This window comes from Heliangelus exortis, chromosome 15 (genome assembly GCF_036169615.1).
Source record: "Heliangelus exortis chromosome 15, bHelExo1.hap1, whole genome shotgun sequence".
NCBI lineage: Eukaryota > Metazoa > Chordata > Aves > Apodiformes > Trochilidae > Heliangelus > Heliangelus exortis.
In genome coordinates this window covers 12855161-12869841 of record NC_092436.1, presented here as the reverse complement: position 1 = coordinate 12869841, position 14681 = coordinate 12855161, and the positions used below count along the sequence as shown (strand labels likewise).

The following is a 14681-nucleotide window of genomic DNA, read 5'->3' as shown; positions in this document are numbered from 1 at the left end:
CTGCCCCTCTTCCCATCTCTGCTGCAGGAGCTTTCTTACCTCCTTTCCAAGTGGAAAGGGAACCCTTCTGCCCCCATGGGTCAGGGTTCCCTCTGATTTTGAGTTCCTTCACCTCCAAGATCCACCCTGCCTGTTCCTCTGATGTGCCCTTATCCCAGCAAAGCCTGACGTGCTCCCAGCTCCCTCTTGCACCTTCAAACAATGAAGTTACAGGGCCAAGCTCTGCCAAGTGGTGTCAGGGCTTTGCATCTCTAATGGCCACAGCACAGAGGTTGTGGGTTCCTGTGTCTGGCACCCCCCAACCTTCTTTGTGGGGTGGGTGCTGCCAGCCCTTATTCATCCCTGCCTGCAGGGGGTGGATGCTGCTCTCCACTTCCATGAGCTGCTGACATGCAACATGAGGCCAATGCTTGCACAAGTCAGAAGCCTCCAGGGGGGTTGGAAACAGCCATTTTTTCTTCTGGAGTGAAGAGGAATGTATATTATTGGAAGTTTATTCTTGGTACTTGCTGGCAAGACTCCATGAGCAGCAGTGGCCATGCATGCCAAGAGGAGAAGATGGATGGGGGCAAGTGCCTGCTCTGGGAGACACTTCCCCTCTGGACATGGTGGACAAGCTGTGAGATGTTCCTGCTCTATGTTTATGGATCCACCTCGTGGGCAGCAGGCTGGTGTGAGATGTGTCAGTGGGGGAATGGCTTCCCTCATATCCGGCAAAACGGGCTGCTCAGACACTGCCACATCCTCTGCTCACCAGTGGGGGGAGGCAGCCCCTGTATTGGTGGCCCCTTCTCTATCTGGAGAAAGGTCTCAGGCTGAAGTAGAAACAGCTTTCCTCATCTAGATGATTTAAAGGCTTGCAATTTCATCTTTTCCTTGGCACAGGCCAGTGCAAATAAAGTGAGATGCATTTGTATCTCTTGGGTTTTTTTTTTTCCACAGTCAAAATTTTTCTATTTTCTTTTCCTCCTTTTTTTTCCTTTGAAGGAGCCCTTTGAAGGTTTTATTTTTAATTTCCAAACACATCATGCTTAGAAGAAATATTTGCTTTTTCTCCTGTAAAGGCTTCCACTGAGATGGGCTGGCACTTCCGTATCGGAAAAGAAAGTGAACCCAGGGGCTGGGAGTTCTGCTGGATGAGGATCTTGGCCAAGAATGCCACAGGAAGAGGTGGTGGTGACCCTTTCAGCTGGAGGAGATCATGGCATGCCCATGGAGCCACCTCAATAGCAAAGGCTTCTCTCAAGCTGGTGCATCCCTCCAGATTCTCACCTGATCTAAGAGATAACTGTGAGGTCTTGCTAGAACAAAGAGCTGCTAATAAAAAAGAGGAGGATTGTGCTCAGCCATGGTGTGTTTTCGAAGGTTCCCTCTCCTGCTGCCACCAGATTTTCCTTATTTATGTTCCGTTGATTGTATTCTTTCACCTTGAATCCTTGTGATCCTTATTACAGAGTGAATTTCTCTAGAGCATCTCTGGAAAGCAGGTACTGGCTGTAGGACACACAGTGTTCAGCCGAGTGCTTGGTTTTTTTCCCAGCTCTTACCTGCATCCATGGGAAGATGCTTTTCCAGTTGTTGCTCGGCCCTTTCCTGTTCAGTGTTTACTTGTTTTCTACAGGTGAAGAGTAATAGGGACAAAAGGTCACAAAGGGTTTCAAAGTTGTATGTTCTGTGGTTTTTCTCATTATTTTTTAATAGCTTTACTGAAATTTACCTATTGCTAAGGAAATTAGCTTACAGGAAGTATGTTTCTCTAATACATTTGTTGAGATCCTTGTATTTTGTAACAACAAAACAAACCAAACAAAACCCCAAGGGAACAAAATACAAGACAAAGCATTAGAGACATTTCAGGATTTGAATCTTTCAGCTGAGGGGAAATCTTGGCATAGGTGGAGCCAGTGACTTCATGCCACTCCTTATGCTGCACCTGGTCCTGAAAGAGGCTGAGTTTGCTATGGGAGCCACCTGGTTCGTGTGGAAAGTGAGTTACAGGAGGGAGTTCTCAGCATTTTTCCAAGTGAGTGAGTCCAGAGTCATGCTCTCAGCATCTGTATTTTTACAGCACCAACCACAATATCCCACTGAATCAAGATCAAGGCCTCAGCTCTTATTTTCAAAGTATGTAATGGTCTGGGCTACAGATTTCTGACAGCCAAAAGCTTCCATCCTAAACTCAACATCTCTGGCAGGGCAGATGGGTAGAGCATGGCTGTGCAGGACATGGACCTTCCTCTGCAATGCACTGAGTGTCTGGGGGATTCCCAGGAGCAGAGGGTTGTTGTGGACACTGTTTGATCCTTCTTGAGGGTCCTGGGGAGCCTCAGGGACAACCTCTCCTAAAGAAAGAACATAGGAATAATGCAAAAAATAAATTCAGCAAAGATTCTCTTCTCCTTTTTTCCACTTGAAGTAGTGCTAGTCCTAAAAAATCCCCAGGCCAGACCCATTCTACAGGAGTGCAGCCCTCCCTTGGATATGCTGTTCCACTGGCAGAGGTGGAGAAAAGGCACCATGTGCCAGATATGAGCTGCATTGCTTAGAGCACTGTTAAAACTGTGCTGTGATCATCAGTGTGGTTTAAGGCCCACCTGTGGGGATGCTAAAATTGTATTTTGGTTGCTCTGTTGCAGCTTGATGAGTTTTTATGATCCAGGCTGAGGCTGCTGAGCAAATTGCCATGCTCTGTGTCAGTGACAGGTTTTATGGCCACCCTGTGTCATGTTAGACCCCCTGTTCCTGCAGTCTTGCTGTGCCACTGCTCTGGAGTGGGATGGACTGGAGCACTCCGTGGCTTTTCCAAGTTCCAGCTGTTCCCTGGATAATTTAAAAATGTTGTTGCTATGCTCTGTGGTACTGAAACAGGACACAAGTGAGCTGTTAATCACTTAGATGCCAGGAAAAAACACTGCTATGAGAGTCAGTGTCTTCATGGTAGTGCTGTGTGTCTTCTCCAGAAACACTTCTTTCCAGGGAAGGTTCTTCATTGACAAGAAGCCAGAATTCAGAATATAATATGGCAAATATCAGCAGTAATTAACCATAAGGTTCTCTTTGAAGACATAATTGAGGCTGAATCCAGGTACTGTAGAAGGATAACGGACTTATTTGGACATAGACCTCTCTTGATTTAGTTGCATGACCTTGCTTGGTTTCCCTGGGTGTTTCCACTGTCAGTAAACATATGGTATGAGCCAAATGAAATCTGTTGGCACTGCTTGAAGCTTTTATTCTTAGATTTTCCTTTCATTTTATAATTTAAATTTTATTCTAGACAGTAATTAAAGAAGTCAAAACTACAGCTGAATCAGAGAGATTCCACTGAATTTTCAGTGTGCTTTATGCATCTCTGCACAACACAATTGGATGTATCTAATTAGGCATTACAAATACTGGTTTTTGTCTTTGATAATAACCTAATGCTGCTCCACTGTCTTGCCTGAGCATCATCAGCGCTTTGGGAACAGTATTTGGTTACAGCTGCATCTGGAAAGGCTTGGAGTTCAACCACCCTCTCTCACAGTATCATCTTTCCTTCTGTCTGATGGTGGCTGTAAACCTGGAGCAGCCCTGGTGGTTGGGTAATCCAGCCGTGTCAGAGGAATGCAGGCAGGTTCTTCTTTGTGGGATTTCTGGTATCAGCACAATGGACCTTCTTACCAGCAGATGAATACAATGATCTTGCAGGTCTTTCCTGTCTAAAAACATCTCTGATGAGTTTTGCATGTGGCTGCACTCTTCTCCCTGCAGCGTGCTCGCCTGCACTGTGACTGCTCCTCGGAGGTGATGTGGGGGGAATCGATTGGAGAAAAGGTGCTTGGAGTGTTCAAGCACACACACTGTTGACTCCAAATCCCCTGGGCTGGTTTGGCAAGCACAAGGCAAAGACATCCTGCTGGCTGCTCCCCAGCACTTCTAGGCATCCGTTTACCTCGGCACATGCTCCTGGCTGACTTGCAAACTCTTGTCACACTCTGTAGCAGATGCCATGAGACTCAAGCTGTGAAAAGGAAAAGTCCAAACCACCAGCATTTGGTTTGAAACACAAACGTTTCCCTCCTGAACAGGATTGCACTAAGTGAGGAGGAGAGGCGCGGGGCAGTGGCCAAAGTGGTGTAGACCCAAACCTCGGCTTCCCCTTGGGTGGGAGAGAAAAATGCCTCACTGGTTTTGTACTTGAGCCCTCACTTTTAGGGAGAGCTGTAGGTGTAGACAGGTTTGGTGCACGGTCTGTCTGAGATCTGCTGAGGACCTTCACGCTCCTTAGTGCCCATCCTGATGCTTCTTGGCACAGAACTCTGTCCCTTTTTGCAGCTGCACTCCATCCAGCCCTGGCCTGATTAAAAAGGGAGGGGGGCTGGGGAGAGCAGCACAGCAGCAGGGAGAGGGGCAGCCCCTGTGGTCTGCCACTGGCAATGGTGGCAGTGAAAATTTTCTTTGCAGAGACGCCCTGTCTGTTCTGGTTGCACCCATTTCTTAGAGAAACCAATGTGGATCTTGCTCAGCACCTCCTGGATGAGGAAGGCAATGGGCAGCCCTTCATCCTGTGAGCTAAATTTGATTTGTGGGGCATTCACATGGTGATCCTAGGGCATCCAAGGCAGGGATGGATGTACAACAATGAGGCCCTAAGGTTCAGAACCCACCATGGGTTTTGTGATATAGTGGCTGTGCTCACCTTGGCACCAGTGGCAGCAGGCCAGGCAAAAACATGCATTTAAGAGAGATGGTGTGGGAATGTTCCAAGGCAGAGCCATCTCGCCTACCTCTGCTTGGCTGTGATGATGTGAAGCTCCTGAACACCAAACCCTCCTCTGGGATCAGCTCCAGAATGATGCTTCACTGCACCTTGAGCTCACTACAAACTGCACACTGCCATGAGTGTCCACTGATATGGATACAGACGAATACAGAGCACTGGAGGGCAGTGAGGAGACAAACTTCTCTTCAGTGATGACTCCTGCCTTCTGGCCAATGGATGTGCTTCAGAAGTCACATTCAGACCAGAAGCCAAGTGTCCAGGGAGCCACCTGCACAGCCACCAATGCTGGACAGCATTGCTGGTCCAGAGATTCTGTCAAGGACAGATGATGCTTGCTGATCGCATTTCAGGACATATAATCCTTACTTCACACATTTTCCCAGACAATATCTTTCCATATAATCTTAATGATTCCTGCTGCAATAACAAATAGGCAGCCCTGAGAATAACTTCACACTTAATTGCCTGTGCCAAGAATCTCACCACTTGGCCCTTCTTTGGGTGTTTTCCCACCAATCCATCTGCACAAACAGAAGTGGGCCAGTTCTGTGCCTCAGGAATGAGGAGATAAAAAGGCAATAATTTATTTTTCCACCAAAGCTAGAAGTATTTTATAGAATTTGCTAAAGTTTTTGTTTCAGGAAATTTCATCATGTCTCCAGGAAAAAAAAAAAAAAAGCCTAATTGGCCTCAGATTTTCTAACTCCCTTTTCATTTTTGTAATATGAGGAGGTCTAGGTCATCTCAAGGTCACTGCAGTTAGTGCTGCTTTAGTGTACCTCTGTGGATACCTCGTTTCTGTAGCAGTTTTTCCTTTAAAAACAGCCCTAGCCTGCTGCTGTAGCAGCCACTTTCTTTGGCAACCATTTGCATTCCTTTAGCATATGGAAATATTTTTTGAAACACATACCAGTGTATGCTGGTTATAAGTGAAACTCACCATCAGAAACAGAGAAAATGCTTCTGAGCTGTTTGAACATTGCTGTAAAATATAATAATAATAAAAAATAATAAATCCCTCAGCATTTAACAGAAAGCTGTCATTTCCCAATATATAGACTGGAATTTTAGCTAATGTCAGAATGAAATGCTGATAGTTATCAAATTAATAAAAATGTTTTGCTTGGGAAAATTCTAATTTTACCACCCTCCCAACACTTCCTGCTGTCTTGACATGTTGGTTTACATAGCTTCAGCTGGTGAGTTCATTCCACGCTGGGTTTAGCTTGATTTTTTCTGATCTATCTCAGCAAAGCCATGAATTCTAAGTCTTTTATCTTAGAAAAAATTGCTATGGGGTGTCTTGAAAGTGGAGCAAATGCTGAGTCTGTATATGCTGTGGAAACAGTTTAAAAAAATCAGCCAAACGCAATAAGTTGTGTGTACCTGAATGATCAGTTTTTTGTCAACAGATAAGGCCAAAAAAAGGATGGGAGAAAGGCTTTCTGTGTCCATTGCTAAGGAACTGCAGCACGTAGGAAAAGAACATCTTATGTCTTGGATAAAGCCTGGACCAGATTAGTGCATTGCATTAACCTTAGTGTCAATGTTGCCTATAGCAAGGCTTAACTTCGGGCAGGATCTCTTTGAGAAGAGATAAATGGAGAGGACCAGCAGTGATCTGCCACAGGAACAGCCATGAAGCATCTTCTCAAGCATTTGGAAAGGCTCTTGGTGAAAACAGGAACATGCTCAAAGAGCAGGGCACAGCAGCAGGTAGCTGCCAAGTAGCTGGGTTGGTTAGCTGCATCATTTGCCAAATATATGGGAGCAGCTGCTGGAGTAAGGGCTGGGAAAGGAGCTTAGGAGATGGGACACCAGGGAGTTCAATCATAAGCAGGACTTGGTAAAAAGATTGTTGTAGAAGTGATTGTATTCCTATGGGAGAATTTTAGTTTTTTAGGCAGGCATGTGGTTAAGCAGAGTGTCACTTGGGCACTGAGGTATCTGTGCATTTACGTGTTGGAAAAAAAAAGGGGGGGGGAGATGTGTAGGAGATACAGTTTAAATCTCTTGCTTGCTGGAGACACACTGGTCCTTGAATCATCCCAGTTCTGATTTTCTGTCACATCTAGGAGATTCACACATGTTTCAGTTTATGTTGTTCACCTTGCAAAAATGTAGTCTTCTCACTTGGCAGCATCCTTGCAGGCTCTGTGAAAAAACTTCTGTGTGCCCAGTGCCAGTGATGCCTTAAGTGAAAGCTGTGGCCTGAAAGGCAAGAGAGGTCAAACTTTGCTTTGCTAAAGATCACATTTCAGCAAACAGAAAGGCCATAAATGCCTGCACTGGTTGCCTTGACAGGGGCTGGATAGAAATTGGAATGGAGGTAGAAAAATCATGTATTCAGGGTAAGAGCTTCAATTAAAGCAATACCAAAATCAGCCCTGCATAACCAGGAGGGCAAATACTGATGCTGGACAGTTAATTAAAATAATAATAAACCATGCTTTGAGGGCCCGCTTTGCTGCAGAAAGAGACTGCAACAGGTGTGGGGTAGCAGGTGCTTGAGCTAATTTGCACACCATGACCAGGATGATAATGCTGTCATGTGTGCCCTCCTCATAGCACCTTGAGCTTTGATGTTTGGGAGTTCTCTGTGAGCAGCACATGCGTCTTCTAGCACAGAGGAAATACGCATCCTGTTTTAGTGCTGTAAGACAAATATTCTTAGTCCTGCTACTACATGAGAAAATAGACAAGGCACCCTCTTGAGTGTTCCTCTCAGTGTATTTGTTGTTTAACAGTCACTGGTTGAAAAGGTGCGGACAAAGTGCCCTAAATTGCTCAGTGATTGCTCAGTTTTGTTGCAATGACAAGGAATACTATGGAAGAGGTACAATGAAGACCTGCCTGTTCAGGTTTGTTGTTTGGGTTTTTTCCCTGTGGTTCTTTTAGAGCTGATAGTTATTTTGCATGGATGCAAGACAGAAAGCAAATGTATATATTGTATATACTGTGTATACAATGTATTTGGCTAATTAAGCTTAGAGCAGCTAATTTCTTGGGAACAATGACTGTGAGGTTTTGAGCAGGATTCCCTTACGCTTTTTTCTGTGTTGTGTTCTGCTTATTCTGCAGCTGATAGTATTCAGAAATGGACCTGTGTCAGTACCAGATGGTTCAGGTTCTCCCTGTGCTTTGGCAGGTGAGAGCCTTTTACTAAGTTTGGTGAAGTCAGATTATTTCTTGGGTATAAATTCTGCCATGGCACCATTTCAGTTGACACTCAAAACTGGTGGGGTAAATAACCCAGCCATGAAACCAAGCTGAAGCTGGGGTTGAGTTTCTGAGAAGTGAGCATGGAGCTGTGCATTCTGGTTCTGTTCAGATACTCACCTGCTTGTTCATGCCTTTACATGAATCATTTCACTCAGCTACAGCACAACCTTCATCTTGCTAGTGGGCCCCTCTTCCTCAACTGTATACAAAGGAAAAATTTGTAACTATTATTCCAGGTCTTAAGTTCTCTCTCTCATGACCGGACACATGGCCTGATATCTGTTGGCAAGCTGGGAATACAAAATGAAACACCATTATATATGACCTATTTACAGCTGTATATGTGCTGGTGCTGATCCATCTGTGTTTTAGGCCATGTGCCACGTGGGGTACAGCAGGAGGGAAGTCCATTGAGAAAACAAGTTTGTAGCACAACACTTTTCTACTGGTGATCTTGGATAAGATCTTTGGCCCTCAAGGTTTCATTTTTCTCTGGCATCTGATGACCACTGTGAGACAATAGCAAGCCTGATGCCAGGTTGTTAATATTGAATGGTTTAGTTCCAACAGAGTTCAGCCTTCATTCAGCAACCAAGCTGGATGGCTGGGCTTTCAAATGGGGTCTGTACACCTGGTATCACATGCTTTTGAAAATCTGTGCTGTATACGCAGCTGAAATTGTGGTTGCTGGGAGGTCTGAATCCTGCATGGAGATAAAATGTCCTTCCAGGTGGTATGGGACCCTTGTACGCAGCTGGTTTTCTGGTTTGTTTGTACCTTCTGCTTACCCTGTTTTGCCTTATTAGGCACATAATGGAACTGGCAAAGGTGGCAGTAACAAATACCATATTTTTTCTGTTGATGAATTTCCTGCAAATGCCCATTTCTGAGAATCCGCTAGTCACAGCTAACTGAGCACTCCATACAAATGTATTTCAGCTTGCAGAATGTTGGTGAATTATTTGCCTTGACTAGCTTTTGGCTATTTACTGTGAGTTATGCAGAGTGATTAATCAATCACGTATGTTAAGTGCTCTTGTTTTGTTTTGCTTTTTCACTCCATGACGGGATAGCTGAAACAAGAGGAGTGAAATGAGGAAATACAAGTTGCCACATAGAGACTTCCAGCACGAATGCCAGAGCCAACACACATTCATGTAAGAGCTGGCGAGACTTTTACTTCTTCCACTACCTCTATGATATTTTGGCAATCCCGGAGCCCAATCCTAAGTTTTTAACTTGTCCCATGTGATACAATCCAAATCTGCTGGGTCCCAGTTACTGCAGTGATAGAACAGGCATCCAGATGATAATTCTTTTTAAGGAAAATCCATATTTTTTGTGCAAGAACTTCATGGACTGTATATGTATCCTTCTTGCTCAGCCAGTGCTGCAGTGCAATGCGAGAAGAGCATCACTATTCATGTGAACAACAGGGCTCTCAGAGTTCAAGGTAAATGGGGGCACAGTTTTATTGTAGCTTATTGTGAGAATAGTTCATGGTCACCTGTGCAAAATGTGGGGCTTTAATTTTCCATTTTTAAAGCGAGTTGAGCACATATCCAGCCTAATTCTCAATAATAAAGTCCTCGGTGGGAGAGAATCACATTGATTAGAAATTGTACTGTATGGACTGGCAGCACGAGAACTCTACTCAGCTGAGACCCTCTGCTTGTCCCAGTCACAGGCTGGTGCCTGCTCTGCTTTGGCTGAGTTTGGAGTAGGCCAAGTGGTTTGTCAAACAGGAAAATTTGGGGACTAGTTTGAAATGAAGTGTTACTTGTGTGTACAGTACAAAAACTACTGATTGAAAGCATATAGTTCAAATGACCTCATGTGCAGTTACCTAAAACTAGCATGCATATAGAGCTCAAGCTACTATTACTCTCTTTAGATTTGTGTTCCCTGTATAATTGTTTTTTATTACTTATGTATTTACCTGTATTACTTACCTCCTTAGCAGCAGTCCAGAACCTATTGCTTTTAAGTAGTTTGTAAGCATCTTCAAAAAGAACCACTTCCAAACATATGTCCTCCAACTTTGCCTAGTGATAAAGATTCCCTGCCTTCTGGAGTAGATGGGGGCATTTTTAAACTCCTAGGAAAAGATTTTGAAAAATGTCATAAGATTTTGGAAGTCACAGAGGTTGAAGATTAATTTAGCTGCATTGCTGAACTACTCTGAAGCTCAGGTATTAAATTCATGTCACACCCCAGAGTAATAATATTTAAAATTATTGGTTGATTTTGAAATTTTGACTTAATAATATCTTTTCTTACCTTCTTATACTTTTCATTCACAGAAGAATATCCATATTCAACAGCAAGTGTGATCCGGAACAACAGGGGCAGCCGGTACAAAGCAGAAGACAGAGACTGTCAGTGCTTGGGCAAGCCTGGAAACATGCAAAGCAAGGAAAAGAATCATAAAAGGAGCAGAGATGCTGGCACATGCAGATTTTCATCTGATGGCCATGGAAGTTACTCAGATATGTTCAAGTCAATTTATACCTCTATCTTTGACCATATTTTCAATCTGGGTTAGGTTGTTGCACGCTTTCATTGAACAGTTGTTAACTGTGGGGGGGTTTCTTCTCTGCATCCTTCTTTCTAGCACTTGTAATTCACTATCTTGACTTCTGAATGGTCAGAAAGATCTGGACTACTTGTCTGGGAGATTTCCTTGATAGGGAGGAAGAGGTGAGTCTGTTTTCCAAACCTCTCTTATTCCTAAGTTATTAACACCCTTGGACAGGATTCTGATGGCAAAGCTGAAGCTAATAGCAGGTGCAGATCTATTTTCAGAGCTTCAGCAAGATCAGCACTGTCTCTCAGCACCTCCAGCCAACAGCAGTGAATTCTCTGCCCAAAGCATCCCATGACACTGCAATTCAGAGTCCTAACTCTTCTCCAGCACAAAACTGGGCCCCACTGCAGAGAACATGAGCTTGGCAACCAACTTGGAAGTGATTTCTCTCCCATATATTCAGCCACCTGGCTCTGCTGTTGATGAAGTAGGTTGTTCCCCTCACTTAGTTTTGGGGCCAGTCCAGCTGGGGTTATCTTGCTGACAAAGAGAGCTAAAGGGGTCCCTGTTTGCTTATCACCCTTGAAAGGAAATGGCAAATGTTCAGGCAGACCAGGCACATCCCCCCTCTCCCCAGGAAATATTTCACTTCTGGAGAGCATGTGAGTGCAGAGATGTTACACAAGTGTCCTGTCCCTATAGCACACTCCCTTGGGAACTTTTAAATGAAACACCTTTTAGAATTTTACAGGGAACTGAAAAATTATGTAAAATTCCAAAGTAAGCAGAAAGTATCAATTTTTCTTAAAAATGAAATAAAACTTTGTAGTTTATTAATATCTTTTTGATGAGTCCTGCTCCACTGCTTTGTCACGAAGCAAAGAGGGAGTTCAGTGATAGCAGGGATTAAATGGAAGGGGCAGATAGCTGTGAAAATACACTGTACCTATTTCAAGCTGCTGGTGAAATGTGAAAGTTTACCAGGATGAACCATTTTCTTAGGCTGTAGTTTATTCAGTTTGGCCCCAAAGACAACCAGAAATAGAGCAAATTATAAAACCTATAGATGTATTCTTAAGTATAAATAATAAAACTGGCAAAATGAAATCTGGCACCTCCAGGATGTGTATCCCATCCCTTGTCTATTTCCAGTGGTTTATATGAAGCAAACTTCTTTCTGCTGGGGACTGCACAACTTTTGTGCTTTTACATGCAATTACCTTTTACTGCCTAGACAAACTGTCAGAGCATTAACCTGAGGTTTTCCTTGTAATGTTCCAGATGCATGTTCCCCTTGAAAAATCCCATAATTCAACTTATTTATAGCTGAATAAAAAACAATGCCTCCAAATAGAAGTCAAAATTTAGAGAGATTGGCTAGTACAGCATTTTAAAGCCCAGTTCTCAGCAGGTTATAGGGCTGGGGAGATGCCATAATAGGATATTGAAATGCTTTTCTTTTTCAGAGTTGGCAATAAATTCCTTGACATCCCGTTACAATTTTATGAGCTGGTTGAGATTGTTGTATTGCATTAGCTCCTGAGAAGCCCACATTCTGGGACGAGCACAAGCATGTGCCTGCTGTCCACCTACATGCAAAACCAGAGGTGGGTGAGTAGGTTTTTTACTCATCTGTCTGTTGGGAGGAGATACTTAAAGCAACCTACAAACTCTCCAATCTAGTGTGGCACTTTAGTGCCACAAAGGGTTGTTTTAGATCCTTTGAAAATTCTGGTCTGAATCTTGAATGTCAGTACCAGTTCACACATGGAAATAGGGGTGTGGAAGCCAAAACCAAAGGAATGAATATGTGAGCAGGAGCTTGCTGTCCAGGCTGCATCATCTCCTGTGTGGACTCATATCACATGATATTGGAGCCCGTGATGATCTGTAAACAGACCCACTGCTACATGTCACCTGTATGAACTGATTTTGCAACTGATAGGTTAAATAGCACTAGCAGTCTACCTCCTGTGCCTTCACTGAGTGTTTTATGTGCTGTTTCCTGTCATGCAATGTAAACAAGTATATGGACTGAAGGTAATTTTTTATGTGAAACTATATACATAACAAAAATGTACATACGACCTGTCATCTGTTTCTTTTTCCCAATGAACTGCAAAATCAACACACACAAATATGTTTATATGAACAGGCCAGAAAAACAGCTGGTTCATCAAATTAAAAGGGGCATACTTGGCTCTGCTAGGCCGAGTGCTCAACTGGATCTCATGTATTTATAAAGTGAGAAAGTAGAGCAAAATGCAGGTGTATAAATATTTCTGCCAGACCTGTTGGAGTATTTGAAGTCTCCCTCAAGCTGCTGCTCTGACTCACTGTTTTCCAGCATGTGGGGAATGCTTCGTTGTGGGCAGAGGCAGCCCAGATTCTGGAGACAGCATCAGTGGGCTGCACTGTCCCAAGGGGACTTTGCCCCAGAAGCCCTGGAAGACATTCCTAGGCCTGACCTTATCCTGACAGATAAAAGCGCGACAGAGATGGGGACCAGCAGCAAGAGAAGGATGGGGGGTGGAAGCTTCATCCCGGATGGAAGCAGTGGGTTGACTCTGTGGAGGTGCTTCAAGCAGATGTGGAGCTGACTGCTTGTTTCCTTGGCCTGCAATCCAAGAAAGAAGGCTGCAACTCAACTGCCAGCATGGAAAAACTGCCTCAGTTCTTAAGTCTACACTTCAAAGGCAGCCATTATATTTAGTGTTACAAACCCCCTAATAATCCCAAGGAGGGAGAGCAGAGCAACAACGTTGCACACTGACACAAACTGCAGACCTAGTGCAAATACTGTATTAGATATTTCTCAGCAATTGCTTCTTCTAGGGTGCTGTCACTGCCCCACATGGAAAAGTAAATCCTTTCATAATAAAACACATACACACACACACGCCCGGGCACACACCTGCAGAGCCATAACCCAACAGTTGCATACAGTTGCATAACAGTTGCATAACTCAGGTTCTGTCTGTTATAGAATGATCTTGAGGTTTATCGAAGCTGCAGACAGACAGTGCAGGGTAATATGCTTATACAAAATAAGTTTTCCAACATTTGATCTCCTTTTATGTATGTAGCTGGGGTGCACATGGCTAAATAAAACAATTATTAAGAGTTTTTTCTCAGTTATCTTCTTTTTTCGTTGATGGACCTTCTACATGAAAAGCTTGGTCAAGTAACAAGGGATTTATGATCCAAAGGGACAGAAGAAAAGCATAAGATCTACAGCAAAATTTGAAAGTACAGTGATCTTTAATAGCCTGGAGATCCAAAGAATTTGAAAGCACAATAATATTTAATAATCTGAAGCTCCACAGACACGCATCCATCGTCACACAAGCATAATGCACTTTGTCTTCAAAGAACATCTGGCAAGTTTTGTGCCAAACTGAATTTTGCAGGCAAGCTTGGAAAGAAAGAAAGAGAACCTTCAAGTTTATTAATGAATTCCACAGTTAATAAAAAATATTTTCAGCTACAAAGCTGATGATAAGCTTTAATGCCAGAACTAGAAGTGTTACATTTCTACCAAACTCCCACATGAATCTCACTTCAGAAGCCTCATGAGCATTCCCTGCCTCTGCCTGTCTGGTGAGTGCACTGCCTCAATTGTGTCAAGCAAAGGTGAAATTTTGAGCTTTTTTTGGTATTCCTGAGTGTAAGACTAAATCTGCATGCAAATGTGTCTGGGCTGAAGGCCTGAGGAGGAGCTTCAGCTTTGAAAAAAAAAATGCTGAAGACATGATCTTGCTTTATGGAAAACTGAGGCACAACTCCTGCTTCTTTCAAAAGGAGCTGAGCTGTGTCAGTTGTATTTAGGCTACATGGTCTGTATATTACCTTGGACTAGACAGTGATTTAGAATTCTGAGAATATTGTTTCTTTAGCTCATGGTGAAGGAGTCTCTAATGTGAACATTCAATATCTCATCTGGGATAAAGGAAGTAATGAATTTTACCTTACTTATAAATGTGAGCTGAAGAAATCATCCATGGGTATTGTACTATTAGAATTTCCTATCTCAGGGTTTATTTTAAGTATGTTTTTAGAATTTTCTAATTTTGGTAAAATCCACAGAAGAGCCCAATCATATTCCACTGACTCTCAACAATGGCAGAATAAAGGCCCAAACTGGATCTGTTCCCACAAATCCTGCCA

The 14681-nt window shown here is 43.4% G+C and overlaps 1 long non-coding RNA gene across 2 annotated transcripts; it reads left to right on the top strand.

The window, feature by feature from the left end:
• The first annotated feature begins 2971 nt into the window (after positions 1-2971).
• Positions 2972-13451, top strand: LOC139803052 (uncharacterized). 2 transcript variants are annotated; one of them, XR_011728861.1, is made up of 3 exons: positions 2972-9144; positions 10291-12121; positions 12862-13451. It is a non-coding gene; the product is annotated as an uncharacterized lncRNA (long non-coding RNA). The 2 variants fall into 2 exon arrangements; XR_011728860.1 differs by having other exon boundaries at positions 10291-12125.
• The last annotated feature ends 1230 nt before the right edge of the window (positions 13452-14681 follow it).